Consider the following 17,075-nt stretch of genomic DNA (forward strand, 5'->3'; position numbering starts at 1 on the left):
TCAAGGTAAGGGAACTTGAGCGATAGTCTAGCCCTTAGCCTGTCGAGTAATTTTCTGCGAATCCTTTAAAACTGTCGCTAGTTTTGGACCGAACTTCCCGTAAAATGTCGCGAAAATAACCCTAAACCTCTGAAAATTGTCAAGCAGTTCTTTTGTTATTTCCCATCCCTCCCAGAATTTTAGATCAATTGTTCCGCCTAAAAGAGATTGATTGCACTGTAAATATTAGTAGATGCGAACTGTCAAGAACTTTGCGAATGAATAGCTTTTCTCTGACGGACCCTGGGGGTGCTCTAGGGTAATTGTCTACAAAATACTCCTCAACATTTCATGAGTAAACGGTATCAGAACTAAAAGGATATTCTTTCATACAAATATCTCATTTTCGAATAAATTGCTTTTAAAATTTGCCTGTTTTCATTTTTAATTTTTATGCATTTTATAAACAAGTTACCCAGATTTCGAAGTCACTGATTTCATTGCAGATCGATTAAATTGCATTATAATTTATTAATAAAATCTGTATTAACTGGTACATGTTTCATTCCTTCTGTGACACTGTTACAACATTTAAATAGCATTATTTATTAGTTCTCTTGAATGTTACATTATTTTCCAATTTTTTTAGCATAAATTAAAAATCTTTAAAACATTAATATTTTTCTATATTTTTTATTTGCATGCAAATAATAATTATCTTTTAACAGTTCTATAATTACTTATAGATATATTCCTTTTTACCTTTTTATATTTTTAAGATGTTTAGCATAATATTCGAATAATTATTATAAAAAAATGGTGTTTTATGATTTCTGCAAGTTTAATCAACGGAATATGATGTGACTTTTAAAACTGCTTTTTAAAGAAACTGATAGTGAAAAATAAGGTATATTTCAAACTTTAGGCTTCTCTTATGCTCAAATTCGAATCTTTTTCCGAAGGAATGGTGTTTTCTGGAAAATTATTTTTAATTTGTTTGTTTATAGTTGAAAAATTTATAGAAAAGAATTTTTAAACCAATTTAAATATTCACTAACTTTGTGACTAAATGTCTAAAATTCAGTGTAAAGGAAAGCATTTTTAAAATTATACGTGGATTGCTGATTTGAAAAAGGATAGGTCTTAAATATGACTTATTTAACGAAAACAAAGATTTGGATTATTTAAGGACAGTTGTTTGAATCTCAATGCAAACTATATCAGCTCCAAAATAATACACTCTTCTTTTTAAGGATTGCATTTTTAATGGTATTCTTGCAGAACTTAGAAATTCATGCAGCTTAGAAATTTATTATTAATTGACTGAGTTTATAAATTCTTACTTTTCTGCCACTGAAACACTAAACTTGATGTGAAATAGGATTAAAACATTACTTTTATAACTTATAAGGTATTTTCTCACTCCTTTCTTTAGGCCTTCGTAGTGTAATCGTTAGTACATTGGGCGTGTATTCGAGAGGTCCAGGTTCGAGTCCTGGCTAGGGCATTGCACATTTTTCATGTTTCTTATTTCAAAAATAACCTAATGACTCTTCAGTGGCACTCGAACTAAAAAAGGTGATGCATGATGATTCTTCACCATCCTGATATGGCGATCGGGTACCCTAATCCCCAGTCGCTCTTTAAAAGGGAGAGTACATAAGATTTTCCCCCTCCTTTCTTTATACCTTCGTGCTGTAATGGTTCGCACACTCGGCGCGTATTTGAAAGGCCCAGGTTCATGTCCTGGCTAGGGCATTGCACATTTTTCATGTTTCTTACTTCAAAAATAACCGAATGACTCTACAAACTGAAAGCTGCAAAGGAATTATGTAACATAATTAATATCACTATGCAATGTTTTATTACACTTTATCTAAGTTATTATGCATGAACTAAACAATGTTGTTGTTTATTAACTCACATAAGTAATATAATCGTTCAATATGGTATTTTTGTATAGAAAAGTAAAGTATTATTGTAAAGAAAGTGTATTGTCGAATGTTTTGTAATAAATAAAGATTGCATTTAATAATTATGATAATGTGTTTAATAAAGGATATGAGTAATTAAATATATATTATGGGATTCATTACCAGCGAGGTATTTTTTTTCTAGTGATAATTTTCCCAGTATTCATTTTTTGCAACATTAAGCTCTAAATAAATGTCTTGTTTGAATATAGCATTAAGTATTTACACCAAACTCCTAACCAAAGAAAATGCCATACAAGAAAGGATCATTAACTTTTATTTAGAACAAATATTTTTATTATTTTAATGCTGTTAATAATTAATATATAAAAATAAATTAAGTTCACTATAGTGGATTGAATAAGTCTGCTGAACGTTGGTAGTTTGTGACGAGTTTGGGTCCTGGCAACCAAACTGGTTAACTGCTTCAGTCTTTATGATTTTTCTCATGCGTAACCTGAATTCAAATCATCTTTATTTAGTTCAATTTCTATTCTTCCTTTCATGACTGAAGCGCGGAAATATCAATTTTTTTTTTCTATTTTTCTATTGCAATTTATATTTCTGTTTTTCAGTACTTTTTCATTGTGACTTGAAACAGTAAAACCTTTAAAATCTTTCTTATTCTCCATTTATGTATTAGCAACAATTATTTTTACAATTATTTTTAAAAATACCTCTACAGTTTTCTTATTTTAATAAATATTATTACAAAATGCATAGGGTATGATTTGATGAATAATTATACACAAATAATTACTTTATTAGTTACACTAAATTTTATCAACTTAATTTGATGTGAGATTTAAAGAATTTAAACAAAATTCAGAATTATAAATTAAGGAGATTAAAGTATTTTCATGTATTTTTTATACTGACAATTACGTCTTCTTTCAAAAAGAGGTCTTTCTGTAGGAAACAAGAACAAATTAACCTTACATACGGGAAAAACAAACACGCTGCCATGCCATTCGCCTGGGTTTCAACCGAAAGTAAATCGAACTACCAGTATTCAACAATTCAACAGTCTTTAACTTCTCGTCTACTCATGAGGCTTCGATCATGAGAAAATTGCAATATTTTTCCTCACAAAATCTCAAACAGTGAGCGTAGAAGGATTCTGACTCTCTTGCTTTCATGTTTCATTTGAAAAGTAAAAGCTGCAGCACTAGATGCTAGCAGACTAATACGAGTTTTATGTGAAAATCACTGAGTTAGTATGTAAATTGTTTTAAGCTTCAGAATAATAAGTACACTTGCAAAAATATTCATTGCATTATCGTATTTTCATAAGAGATAATTTTATCACGTTTCTTATAGTAATATTGTATTTTATTATTCTTGGGGAAAATGCCAAAAGAAATACATTGTTGTTTATGTTTTTTTTTAAAGCTTTGAGAGAAATTATATAATTTCAAGTCATATTTGTAACGAAAGTTATTTATGCATTAACAAGGCTTGTTGACTTGAATAATAATGTTACCTCTACACTTAATAATTTGTGTTATAAAAGATGCATTGAATGTGTATTATTTTTAAGAGATATTGAGAATTAATAGAATAAACCATGAAGTGATATACGAGTATAATTTCATTAACTGGATTTTCGAATATAAATTTAAGCTATACTTTTAATGAAGAAAATCGTGAGCATATATACAAAACCTTACTTACGCTGATTAATTTTCTCCACGCATCATACAGAATCGTACTTCTAATTCGAAAACATTTTGAAATATATCGTATAAATACCATTTATTCTCTAAGGAGCTGTATACGCAATCGAAATAGAAAACAGACTCTTTTTGTACATTTTTTTAAGTAGATTTATATATAGCTAATAGCCAACGTACTAGTAAATATTAGTGTATATTTTGCCATGAATAAAAAAGTATTAAATAGTTCTCATAATCCAAAGTATTTCAGTATAAGGTGTAAATATTCCCCTTATACTGAAATAATGTTATACTAGAACTGGTACAGTTTTTCCAGAGATACTTTTCCTGGGTGTATTTTTTACAAAACTATCTTCTTCTAGGAATATTTTTTTCCGGTTTTTGATTTTGTATGAAGAAGTAGCAGCGGTGAATTCTAAATAAATATCATGATCTAATGTAACATTCTGCTATTCAACTAAACTGCCAAAATTTGTAGTAAAAAGCTCATTAAACAAAAAATTTACCGGGCTAATTTTTATTGTTCACTATTTTAATCCTTATTTATGATATACAAACAGTAATTTAAGACACCATGATTGAGTGAATATAACCACTGAACACTGGTAGTTCGTCAAGATTTAATTCCTGGTATTAGGAGCGTAAAAAATATTTATTTGGGACTTTCATGAGTAACATGCTATGAAATCGCTTTCCTCGTCAGAGGGCGAGTAATCACTTGAACACTGGTAGTTCGATTTGTGTGAGAATCCGTGGAATTAATTGGTTACATGAATATCTTCGTGATTTTTCTGAATGTAGCATAAATACAAGCCAATTTTCTTTCGAAAGTAATTCTCAAATTTCTCTTTTCCCTGAGACCAGTGGTTAACAGCTGAACCTGGACGGAAATCTCCGACTAGATACGAATCCCGGTGAACTATAAGACTGATTGGATATTCCCATGATTTTTCCCAAAAGTAAGTAAATATGATCCCTTTTCTCTTGGAAAGCCCTTTCTCTTAGCTATATATTTATCTGTGTTCTGACGCACTAAATTAAATAAATGTCACAAAAGCCATTTTTTAAGGAAAACTAAGATTAAAAATTACTTATAATTTATTTATTCTGATTAAATATTGAAATTCATTCATTTCTGAATCCCACAATTACTCTTTCAATAAGTTGACTTTTTAGGACAGGCATATAAGAACTAACAATCAAGGATATTTAAATCTGGTGAAATTTTTCAACTTTGCAAAGTAACTGATAAATTTTAAAGTAATTTCAAATATCGTAAACCATGCTCAGGTTGTAGGAAATGTCTCACTCATCCTCTCTTTGATTGTAGACCAGGAGCCCTTATTCGTGTGAATGATGGAGGCGACGATACTACAATTAAAAGCAATACTGTTGTCGCCGATGTCAATCAAATGAGACAACAACACACTTTTCGATCTATTCTTTAGTGCTGTTTACTCCGCAAGCAAAGAAAAGCTTTCAGTTTGAAGGAGGAAAGATGATTTCTTCCGATAAGTCTACGTTTTGAAAATAACGCGCGGAGAAAAGGCGGACCGTGGGAAATATGTTCACCCTTTAGAATTCTGAGCAGGACTAAAGAGAAGGGCTAGCTCATAGAGCGTTTCCCCCTGAAACATGCAGTGAGGAGTGATGACGTAGCAATGATGTCACTGAGCGCGGAGACGTAATTGACAACATAGAAATTAGCGTTTTAAATTTGAAGAACCAGCGTTTAAAATGAGCTGTGTGTGAAAGATAGCTATAATTTGGAAGAGACAATGTTACTGCAGTATGCATTTTACACTGAACATTACAAAATTTAATAGTACTTACTCAATTTTAAAATAATAGATAAAGTACGCTACTCTAAGCAAAGTTCCTTTTTTTATTTGCAGGGATTTTTTTTTTTCTTTAAATGCCTGTTTGTTTCTAATCATTTCTTTATCTGCATGTTAACTAAGAGAACTGTACTACTGCTTGTAAGATAACTATAATAACAGCTATTTAAAATTAATCAAAAAACAACCTCAAATTGGCATAGTTTTAAACATGTATGGTTATATATGGCAAAATTTCTGCTAATCTAAGTTTGAGTTTCAGCCTAATTGTAAATTTTACATTGGCATTTTTTTCTCCCGATATCAATATAATAACATATATTTTTTTTAAATAATTTTGTAACTTAGGCTTACATCAATATTTCATTTAAATAAATGCATGTAAGATTCTTATCTTAATTTAGACAAAACAACTTGACTCACAGTACCTAAAATAATTATTTAATTTTTCAAAAGTGGGGGTTAGGGGGCAGGTCTTCTTATGCCAATTACTTTAATATTATACTTTATATATATTTTATCTAGAATGCTAAGCTAACACAAAATCGAATCAATAATAACAGAGGATACAATAAAAATAACTGTAACAATAACTTAACAGAATTAGTTCTCATTTGAAATATGCTTTACGCTATTAACTTCTAAAATGCCATCTAGAAATATTTCAAATCAAAACATATTATATATGCTTACTTGTACAGTCGCAATACAACTACAAGTTGTTGAATCTGCAAAAATCCGCTAAATCTGCAAAAACCCATATTTTTTTCGTTTGGAATACTAATACTGGATTTGGAATCTGAGAACTATTAATCGAAATCTGTAACTCTTTCCACAAAGTAGTAGATCCTCCTAAATCAGACACTATTGCTTTCACTTCTACTCCAGATGATTGAATATGTCTTATGAGTGAAAAAAGAAGTTCTTTCTTCATTGGAGTGTTAAAATCAAAAAATATTGGTTGTTTCCACTGCGAAATGAGACCTCTGATTAAAACAAACTGCACTTTTTGAAAAGGACCGAGAATTTGGTCCAGTTTAGAGTCATAGCAGAGTTTAGAATCTATGTGCATTTCGTCGAAACTGAGAACGCATATTTTTTCTACAGAATTCAAATATTGGCATCTTTCCTTCATTACAGCAAGAACATCACTCTGAATTCCTGGACTACATGAAAATTTAGCGCACCATCTCTTTAATGTGCTAGTGCTAGGTAAAGGAATTCCCATTTTTTCTTCCCAAAAATCGTAGCTTTTAGATGACAGAGCTCTTATGACAATGCAACGTGAAATATCTTCACTAGTCCACCTGATTTTTTCCTTCTTTTCTAGCAATGCGTTAATCTGCGTCTTTGTAAAAATATGCTTTAGACGTTTTGCCAAATTCTCCGATCTGTTCTGTTTTTTCCTAAATTTCGCTGTTTGGGATTTTAATTTCTGAATTTCCGATACAAATTTCTTTCTAGATGTCGTCCACCTTCTTTGTCGCTGAGCAAACATTCTAAAATTTTTCTTTTCTCTATTTTTCAATATTTTATTACAATTTTCTAAGGATATTATTTTGTTCTTCAAATTATCAATACATTCTTGTTTATCTTTACACTTAGGGCACTCAGGGATATTGTCACATAGGGCATTGTCACTTGTGAGTTTTATTTCAAAATCATTCGCATTTGATTTATTATTGTCAGCTTCAATTTCGTTCTCGGCCTCAAAATAAATTTTCTTTGGGCTTAATTCGTGTAGTCTTTCAAAAGCACTCTGCATTAGTTTTCTGTTCAAATGTCTCCGATTTCTTTGTGTTATTTCGTTTACTGCACATGATAAATTTACTTTCGGCACAGCATTGCATTTCAACAGTTTCTTTTGCGGTAATCCAAGCAAGCGATTTCTCATGTCATCTTCATAATCACTGCAGAGAAAATGTTCGCTGCAAATTCTTGCGTTTTTCACATTAATAGAATCTTGTCTTCGACATTTATGTATCCATTCTTTCGTCAAAAGCAAATTATCCTTTGGGAAAGCATGAAATACAATATCTCTTCCTTTCGTATTTCTATAAGTGTTACGGCACGTTGCTACAGCACAAGAAGCCATATTACATAAAGGATACTTTAAATATAGAATTTAAAAGGAAAACTGACTAAAACTATATATATACACAAATTATTTTAAATATTTGCATTATTAGAAAACAAATAGGTATGATTAACATTAATTTCGGATATGCGATCTCCAGAAAATCGTCTCGCAAATGAATGAAACTACAGTTTTAAAGGCGCGAAATCAGAGCAGGTGCAACAGAGACACGTCAGATTACTTCTGGTTCCCCCCTTCCATGAGGCTCGCGTCGGCGAGGAGTCGAACAAAGGAATGACCTAGCCCTTCTATTTATCCCTGATTCTGAGTAAGTTTTAGAAGTAAAGGGAAGTGACTTCGTTGAAATGTTAATGAATTTAGCCTACAAACGGATAAATGTACCCTTACTTTTCCTGAGAGGTCCAATAAAAGCACTGCCTAATCATGTCGATCTTTATTTGAATACATGTAAATAAAGAATTCCGCTATGAATAGACACCTGATGAGGCTTTTAAAGCTATTTCTTGGGAAAGAAATTATTTTTCCCTTTGTTGCTGCATTTAAAAGACAGTCCATACAAGAGTAGCTCATAGGCTTACCAAGTGGTGGCACTGAGCACTTGAAGAGTATTCGGTGCTTTCTTAGAAAATATTCAAATCTGCAATCACCAATGCATTTTTAAAAGGTTTTCAGTTTGCCTTCATCGGGAATTTATTCTGAATCTTCATAATATGGACGTTACGCAGTTTTACTGAAAATGGCAAGTTTTGATGACGATGAATTTTCAATATCTTCTTCCTCTAGCTCATCGGATGACCAGCCGACATCAGGAAGTGAGTCGGAAGATGATATTTCTACCGCAAGGGATTGGTGTTACATTGACATATCAAATCCTCAGCCACCGCCTCCTCCCTTTCCTTTCAGTGGTTCTCCTGGAATAAAAATCAATATGCTTAGTGACGCAAATGAAGTAGACTATTTATGTATTTTAATAGATGATGATATAGTAGATTTGATCGTTTTCGAAACGAACTCTTTTGCGGAGAAATACCTCAGAAATAATGCGTTGACCCCAAGTTCAAGAGCACGAACTTGGATTGAAACTAACAGAAATGAAATGAAAGTATTTTTATCTTTATTAATCTTACATGGAGTTATAAAGAAGCCGAATGAACAATTTTACAGGTCTAAACGACCTATATTAAGCACACCGGGTATTGCAGAAATTATGTCTGTGAATCGCTTCAATGTTTTGATGAAATTTCTTCATTTTGAAGGAGATAATGACAATAACCAATGTCCAAATCCGAAGTTGAGAAAAATATACAACTTTTCGACTAAACTTCTCAGAAACTTTCAGAGAGCCTATACTCCACAAAGGGATATAAATGTCGATGAATCTTTAGTCGCATTTAAAGGAAACCTTGGTTGAAAACAATTTATACCGTCGAAACGAGCCAGGTTCGGAATGAAAATTTTTAACTTATGCGAAAGTGACAGTGGTTATATATGGAACAGCATAATTTATACCGGCAAAAGTACTCGATTTCGCCAAGAATATGAAAGCTACGGGTTATCAATAAAAAGTGTTTTATCTCTTGTTCACAATTTGCTGAATCAAGGCTATTGTTTGGCTGTTGACAATTTTTATTCATCCCCACAACTTGCAGAACTTTTGATAGCCCAAAAGACAGATGTTTTTGGAACAATGCGACAAAATCGAAGAGATCCGCCATACGAAATTCAATCGAAAAACTTAAAGAAAGGGAAAGTGGTTGCTTTCCAAAAAGGAAAAATGTGCGCGATTAAGTGGAAAGACAAAAAACCGATTTGTTTCTTAAGTACAAAGCACAACGCGGAAAGTATCACAAGATCTGGAACTCTGCTAAAACCAATTGTTGCTTTAGAATACAACTTAAAAATGGGGGGCGTAGATAAAGCAGATCAGTGCCTCTCATATTATCCTGTGTACCGAAACAGACAAAGAAAATTCTATAAAAAGTTATTGAGACATCTCTTAAATCAAGCAGTTTGGAACGCATTTGTGCTATTTCAAAAATCAGGAAAAAATCTTTCGCAGCTGGATTTTAGATTAAATTTAACAGAAAATTTAATTAAACAAAATAGAGACAGCACTGTCACTATGCGGAGGTCTAAAAACTTTTTACCAATACTACTCTTGACAGAAAGGCATTTCCCATCTGAAATACCGCCAACAGAGAAAAAGGCAAGACCCTGTAAAAAGTGTGTAGTTTGTTCCACTAAATTAAATGAAAATGGCAAGAGACTGAGGAAAGAATTTAGGTATTACTGCCAAAACTGTGATGTGGCTTTACGTGTAACTCCTTGTTTTGAAATTTATCACACAATGGAGAGTTTTTCGTAAAGCTATGGTTAAAGCGTAAAGCTTTTGATTTCCTTCAATTATGCAAACCTATCTTGAGATTTCCGTTAATTTCAACTGCAGAAGTTCAGTGCATTATCTCTTCGTAGGAAAAGTAACTTATTTTCGATAATAAGAGATCGTGAAAATTTAACTTTCAAAATGTATCAAGCTTTTACGTATAAACTGACGCCTTTCGGAAGTATAACTTTGCTTATTAATTAGTCTTGCAAATTCTCTATACGTATTTAGGTGTCATGTTACCTACATATTGCATTCCGTACAAGTGTTTATTTTAGTGTTTTCATATATATCATTTTAGTTATAATTTTGAACTGCATTTGTACTTATATGAATTTCTGCACCATACGAATTTCGTGATTATTATTACTCCTTATGGTTTAACTGGAATGTATATGTTCTTTTCTTATTTATGAAATTTAAAGAATAATATTTTAATATGTCCTTTTAGTTATAATCTTGAATTGTACTTGTACTGAAATGGATTTGAGCATCAGAGATATTTCGCGATTCTCAATAGTATTTAAATCGGAATTATATATACTCTTCCTTCATTTATTTATTATAGTATTTTATATCTTTTTAGTTGTAATTTTGAACTGTATTTGTACTGAAATGAATTTGTGCCTGATAGGTATTTTGTGATTCCAGTATTATTTAAATTCGAACTGTGATATATATATGCTCTTTCTCCACCTATTAATGAAACTTAAATTAGATTTTGCTAATCCTTTTAGTTATAATTCTGAACTGTTTTTGTACATAAATGAATTTGTGTATCGTAGGGTAATTCACGATTCTCAAAGTTCAAAACTTTCTTGTTACAATTACTTTCTAGACAAACTGAATATAAACCTAAATATTCAAATGCAATTTCATTTGTCTTACTTTTCTGTTTAAAGAAATTTTAGAAAAGAAGTTTTAGAAAGTATCACTTTTATACTTGCTTGAATTGTTTAATAAATCATTGAATTGTTTTATAGATTGAAAATTACCGCTTGCTTAAATGTGTACGAAACAGAGTGATATTTTAAGAATTTGTTTCGCTTTTGCTCCCATTATATGTACAATTATTATAACATAAATAATTGCCCTAAATTCTAAAGCACATTTTAATACATTTTATTTGCCGCATTAGGGTAAGATGCTTCTGTATGGCCAAATTAATAATTTAATGCTGACCTTTTAGTTATTTTATCTTAAAATTTATTTATTATTCATATTGTTACACACATCCAGGCAATGTGTATGTCCCATGTGTAACACATATGAACACGTGTAATAATAATAAATATATTAGTAATAAAATTGGAAAAAAATTTACTTACCCTTAATGGAAAGTTTTCACTTTCGCTTATTATACTTTATGCCTGTATTTGGCATATATGTATATAAAACTCGGCTTGAAAGCATTTCAACACATCTTTGAGAACAAAATGCAATTATGATGTCTGATATAGTGAACTTTTATCAACAACTGAATCTTAAATAAGCCTTTAAATTTATAATATTGTTATTTTTTATCATTGCAATATAGGGAGTCAGCATACTTTTAAATAATATTTTTAAAATGTTTAATGTCAGTGAGAATGTTAGTAGAATATATATCACATGCTTTTTTTTGTGTGTGTGTGGCTTGTGTGCTATTTCTAAGCATAAGTATTATAGTTATTGTATTTTTAAAATGCTTTTGCATAAAAATTAAGAATCGAAACATACTTCGCTCAAATATGTTGATTACACTCTTTGTATATGAGCTAGTTTTTTAAAATTAAATAAATTTATATGGTAGTGTGAGGTCAGTATCGTGAATCGCTTTCTATTTTTCTCCTTTTTGAATGGAACAATCTGAAATTAGCTATAGAAAATATTGTAATAACCGAAGAATTAACTCTTAATAGAACCAAGCAAAATTTTTTAAATTTACTGTCATTGGTTTACACTTTCCATTGTCCTTTTTTAATCCGCGATGGAATCTCTTTTTGCCCCAAGATTGTATTTATGACGATTAGAGGATATGATAATCAAAATTTATTTCATCATAATGCAAGCAGAAAGTCTTCAAGAGGAAGATGATGATAGTGGAAATCATGGCACAAAAACCTTAAAGGTTATTAGCGCCGAAAAAAAAATTTTCTTTTCTTTTAAAGAGATTAAAAAAACAAGTACGCCACAAGCACAAACTAAAAAACAATTAGAAAATATATGGTGAAAAACACAGTAATTTGTAATAAATGACAGATGAGGCATTCGCACATTATTAAACCACATGGTATCAAACAAGAAATAGGGCTAAAAGTCAAAAGTAAAACATGTTACACAATAAAAGTTTAGTATTAAAATATTAAAACAACATATAATAAAATGAAATCAAATAGTAAAAACCTGTCTCTTTCAGGTACCGAAACAAATTATTATTTACCTCTTTTCCGATAACACGGTCCAGAGGCACGTCAAGATCATTAAAATACTTTAGACGAAGTTGGTTAAAAAGCAGACATTCAATTAGAAAATGACGCACGGACAGGACACAATTACAATTTTGACAAAGAGGTTCACTCTCGGCCTTTAAAAGATAATTATGTGTGACTCGAGAGTGACCAATCCTCAGGCGTGTTAACAAGACTTCCTCCTTTCGGTTCCTATTAGTCTCCCAGTTTTCTATTTTACTTTTTACACTCCTCAATTTATTTAACAACAGACTATCCCAAAATAATTGCCATTTGTTTAACATTGTCTGTTTGATGACGGTATTGATATCACTGTAAGGGACTAGCTGGTTCGATAAAACAGTTGCAGACTTTGCTGCTGCATCTGCCAGCTCGTTCCCTTTAATGCCGACATGACCAGGAACCCAACAGTAACGAATCTTGTATCATATCTTTTTAATTTTCGATGTAAACTTAAAATGTCCACCAGTACAGGGTTTCGGTTGTCAGTAAAATGAACTAATGATTTTAGAGCACTTAATGAGTCGGAATAAATTATAAATTCTTTCTGAGATTGCTTTGAGACATAAATAAGTGCAGAATACACAGCAGTCAATTCAGCGCTAAATACAGAACAGGCATTATGTAATTGTTTGCCGTGAATATGGTTCTTCGCTACGAATGATGCTCCTACATGGTTAGCTGATTTTGATCCGTCTGTGTATATAGCATCAAAAGCTCTGTATTCGTCCCTGTGTTCCAAAAAAAGTTGTCTGTATATTTTCTCATTAGTGTCTCTCTTTTCAAGTTGTTCAAATACGTCCAGAAGCTCAATTTGTAGGTGATCCCACGGTGAGATTTCAAAAAACTTTACTGGGTGGACATTTACATCTGATAGGCAGTAATTTTCCAACAGTGATTCGCATCTTTCCGAAAATGGGAGAACATTATGAGGCCGTGAAGAAAATAGAAATTTATAAGTGTCATCAAGCTTACAGATCTGGAGAGGATGATTATCTTGTGAACTAACAATGAAATACTGATGAAGAGACAATTGTTCACGCCTTAACTCAAGAGCTGGTTCGTAACAATCAACATATAGGCTATGGATAGGAGATGTCCTGTAAGCTCCAGAACAAATTCTCAGAGCCTGATGATGAATAGAATTTAGTTTTAATAGAGTTGAAGATCGTGCGGATCCGTAAACAACTGAGCCATAGTCTAGTTTAGAACGAAGGAGTGCTCTATAAATACGAAGTAAAGAGCAACGTTCTGCTCCCCAGGAGGTATTCGCCAAGACTTTTAATAGATTTAGAGATTTGAAACACTTCTTCCGCAAATATTGGATATGAAGGAGGAAGGTGAGCTTTCGGTCGAACAACATTCCTAGAAACTTTACTTCTGATGCAACTGGAATTTCTGATCCATAAAGATGCAACTCGGGCTCAGGATGAAGGGATCGCTTTTTACAAAAGTGCATGCAAACAGTCTTCTCTTTTGAAAACACAAATCCTTCTTTTTCAGACCATTTCTGGATTCTGTTAATGGCAATCTGCAACTGTCTCTCAACATATTTCATATCTGAACCATAGCAATTTATCTGAAGATCATCAACGTACAATGATTGTACAACGTACAATTAGGTCATCTAATTCATATTGCAAATATTGGATGTTGATATGTTGATTTGGAGGCAAATATACAGAACAAATTGAAATTAAGTTTCGTATATTAACTTGAACGGCAACTGCTTGGAGGCCTGTGTTTAAAGATATAGGATTAGAGGCATAGTCAAGTGAGGTAAGGAGGCCAACACCCCCGCTCACATGCTCACCTACTAAATTATCTTTCCTTGTGAGACAGTACCTCCGAAGCTTTGACTGTTGAACGGGTTTTAGTAAAGTCTCTTGAACTGCTAAGCACACAGGGTGGTGTAAATCTATCAAATCTTTTATATTATCGAGATTTTGGTGGAAGCCGCGACAGTTCCATGAAATGAGGGTGGCCATTACACTTGCTGTTTATTTTTTCGGTGCTGTTCTTTTGATTTTCGTGGAAGCAGGTGTTTGGGGATATCCAGTCCCTCTTCCACATCCATCTCAGAATCTACACTGTCTGAACTAAGGCTCCCAAAGGAGCTCACACTGGAATTGCTGGCAGTTTTTGGATTTTTCTTTGTTTCTTCAGTTTGGTTATCTTTTATTTCCGTGTTATGCTGATTTTTTATCATTGCTGCTACCGGTTTCTGTGTTTTGTTTTTTTGCATATTTTGGATCGGCTGTTTGGTTGGTAAACCTATTGCTGTTTGTGTGGCTACTGATTTAGAGTATTTTAATACACCAGCATAGGACAATTTTCGGCGCTGCGCATCTGTGACTAATTTTCTTGCTTCTGCGCAAGATATATTTCTTGTTATTTTTATTGTCTGCACCTCCTTTTCTGATTTCCACTTTGGACATTGTCGTGAATATGCTGGGTGATTCCCTTTGCAATTTGCACATAATGGTTCGGTAGTGCAATTTTCGCTGTCGTGGCCTTCGATAGAGCAACGTGCACACGTGATTTTTCCACGACAAGACATTTTCGAATGACCAAAGCGCTGACATTGAAAACATCGCAAAGGGTTGGTATGTAAGGTCTTACGGGACAGTGTAAATAGCCGGCCTTAATACTTTTTGGCAGATCAGGCGACTTGAAGGTCAGGATTATATTAGAAAAATTAAGTGTTTTATGTTCTGACACGTTTACATCAATTTGCCCAAGTTTGTTTCATCCGAGGAGTGTTGCAGATTGAGTAGAAGAATGAGTTTGAACTAAAAGATCTCCAGAGCGCAGCCGTTTGATATTTTTTGGTTCACCAATGCAAGATTGAATATATTTTTGAATCACAAATGGAGACAGCTTTTGCAGCTCACCTTTACAGTTGCTAATGACAAGAAAATGTGGTAGACTTGTTGAATTGATAGTAGAAATGGTATTTTCATTTCTTCTAATGTTTTTAGATGCATAATTGTGTTCAGTTGTTGAGTGTAAATTTGATTCAGCCATATTTGAATGAAATAAAGATTCGGGTCCGACGGCCCCGCCCATCACGGAGCCCAACAAGGGAACACAGATTCCTGTGTTAGGGCTAGCCGGACCTATACGCAAACTGAAGCCCCACAGTCGGCTTTCCCGAAAGCAGGCACTCCCGAGAGCTTGACCCCAAGCCACTGACACAAGCACTAGTGACCAGCCGATTGACACCCGTGAGGACGACTAAGGTGCCTCCCGTTTAGCTGAAGCAGAGGCCAAAGCAGTGTGTTGGGGACAGTACTTCGCCCCTCAACTACCAGGACCCTCCTTTCCAGCGACACGGGTCTCCACGCACGGCAAACACGTGGGCAGTTTTCTCGGCAATTGAAAACTAGAGACGAGGGGTGTTCCAGTTTCTCATGACGAGCCCCAAACTCCAAAGAGGAAAACCACAAGGGAGAAGGAAAGGGAAGAGGTAGCAGAGAAGAGGAGAGGAAAAACGGAAAAGAGGATAGATCACTGGGGCTCCGGGATTGTGACACCCGTCTCACCAAGAAGATGATCCCCTGAAGGGCTAGGGTACCTCGGGATTGCCACACCCGTACTCACAAAAGTGAGCCCCCTGAGGGGCTTCAAGAGGAAGAAAATAGATATGAAAAAACAACATGCATTTTGCGTTCCAAAGTGCCAATGAATTGTATATCTCCATTAACAATTGCTAATACTACCTATTGCACCAATGAATTTAGCAATGTTATGAGGATACCGTAACTTTTAAGCATTCATTTGTAAACTGTGACAGTTTGCAAGTAAAATCTAAGACGAAATGGTGTTGTTAACGATGTATGTCAGAAGAATTAGATAAGTGATAATCTAAATGACATTTAGAGAAAGTTTCCCTAAGAACACTTCTATGCCCTTTAGCTTTTTTTGCGTAAAACAATTAAAAATCATTCAGTATTTACTTAGCACCATAAATAGCATCACTGAGATTATGGCATAAAAGCACGATTTTGTTTGACATAGTAGTTTATTGACAAAGACGTCCAAAGCAGAAATTTTGGTATTTCAAAAACAGAATGACGAATCATTATAATTATTTTAGAAGAAGTAACATTAAAAATATGAAACATAATGTTGTTTTCAAAATATATATAAAAGCGGAAGTTTTCGTTTAACAATATTTGTGTATACATATTTTGATTATTATAAGCCGACTACCGATGTGATCTTAAAATTCCATGCAATACACTGCATTAAACGTGTTTTAAGCAATTAAAAATTGCTATATTTAAAAGCGAATCATGAAATTTGAAATTCAAATCTGGATAAAACTCGCGAACGGCAAAGTAGATCTACATCAACAAGATGTTTTTACTCCTTGGGGAAGAGAACAACATGCCAGGTTCTCTAATTACAGTAGTAGCTCGATAACCTCAGTCAAAATGTATGTAGACTTCGGTTTTAGCAATATTTTAAACCTAAAACTAAATTTCCGACGCATGCCTTTGAAGTATTTATTAGAAGATCTAGAAAATAAAAGTAAAAATATTCTTGACAATCACCAATCATTATGATGTTTTACGGGGCAAGGAAGTGAGGCAGCACAATGAAATAGAAAGCTGTAACTGATTTTTTAAAAAATAATGTGATACGTTATCTATACTGTACTCTTATCTATGTG

The sequence above is a fragment of the Stegodyphus dumicola genome, chromosome 7, assembly GCF_044657685.1.
Source record: "Stegodyphus dumicola isolate Sdum_Otavi_A_Nest chromosome 7, ASM4465768v1".
Lineage (NCBI taxonomy): Eukaryota > Metazoa > Arthropoda > Arachnida > Araneae > Eresidae > Stegodyphus > Stegodyphus dumicola.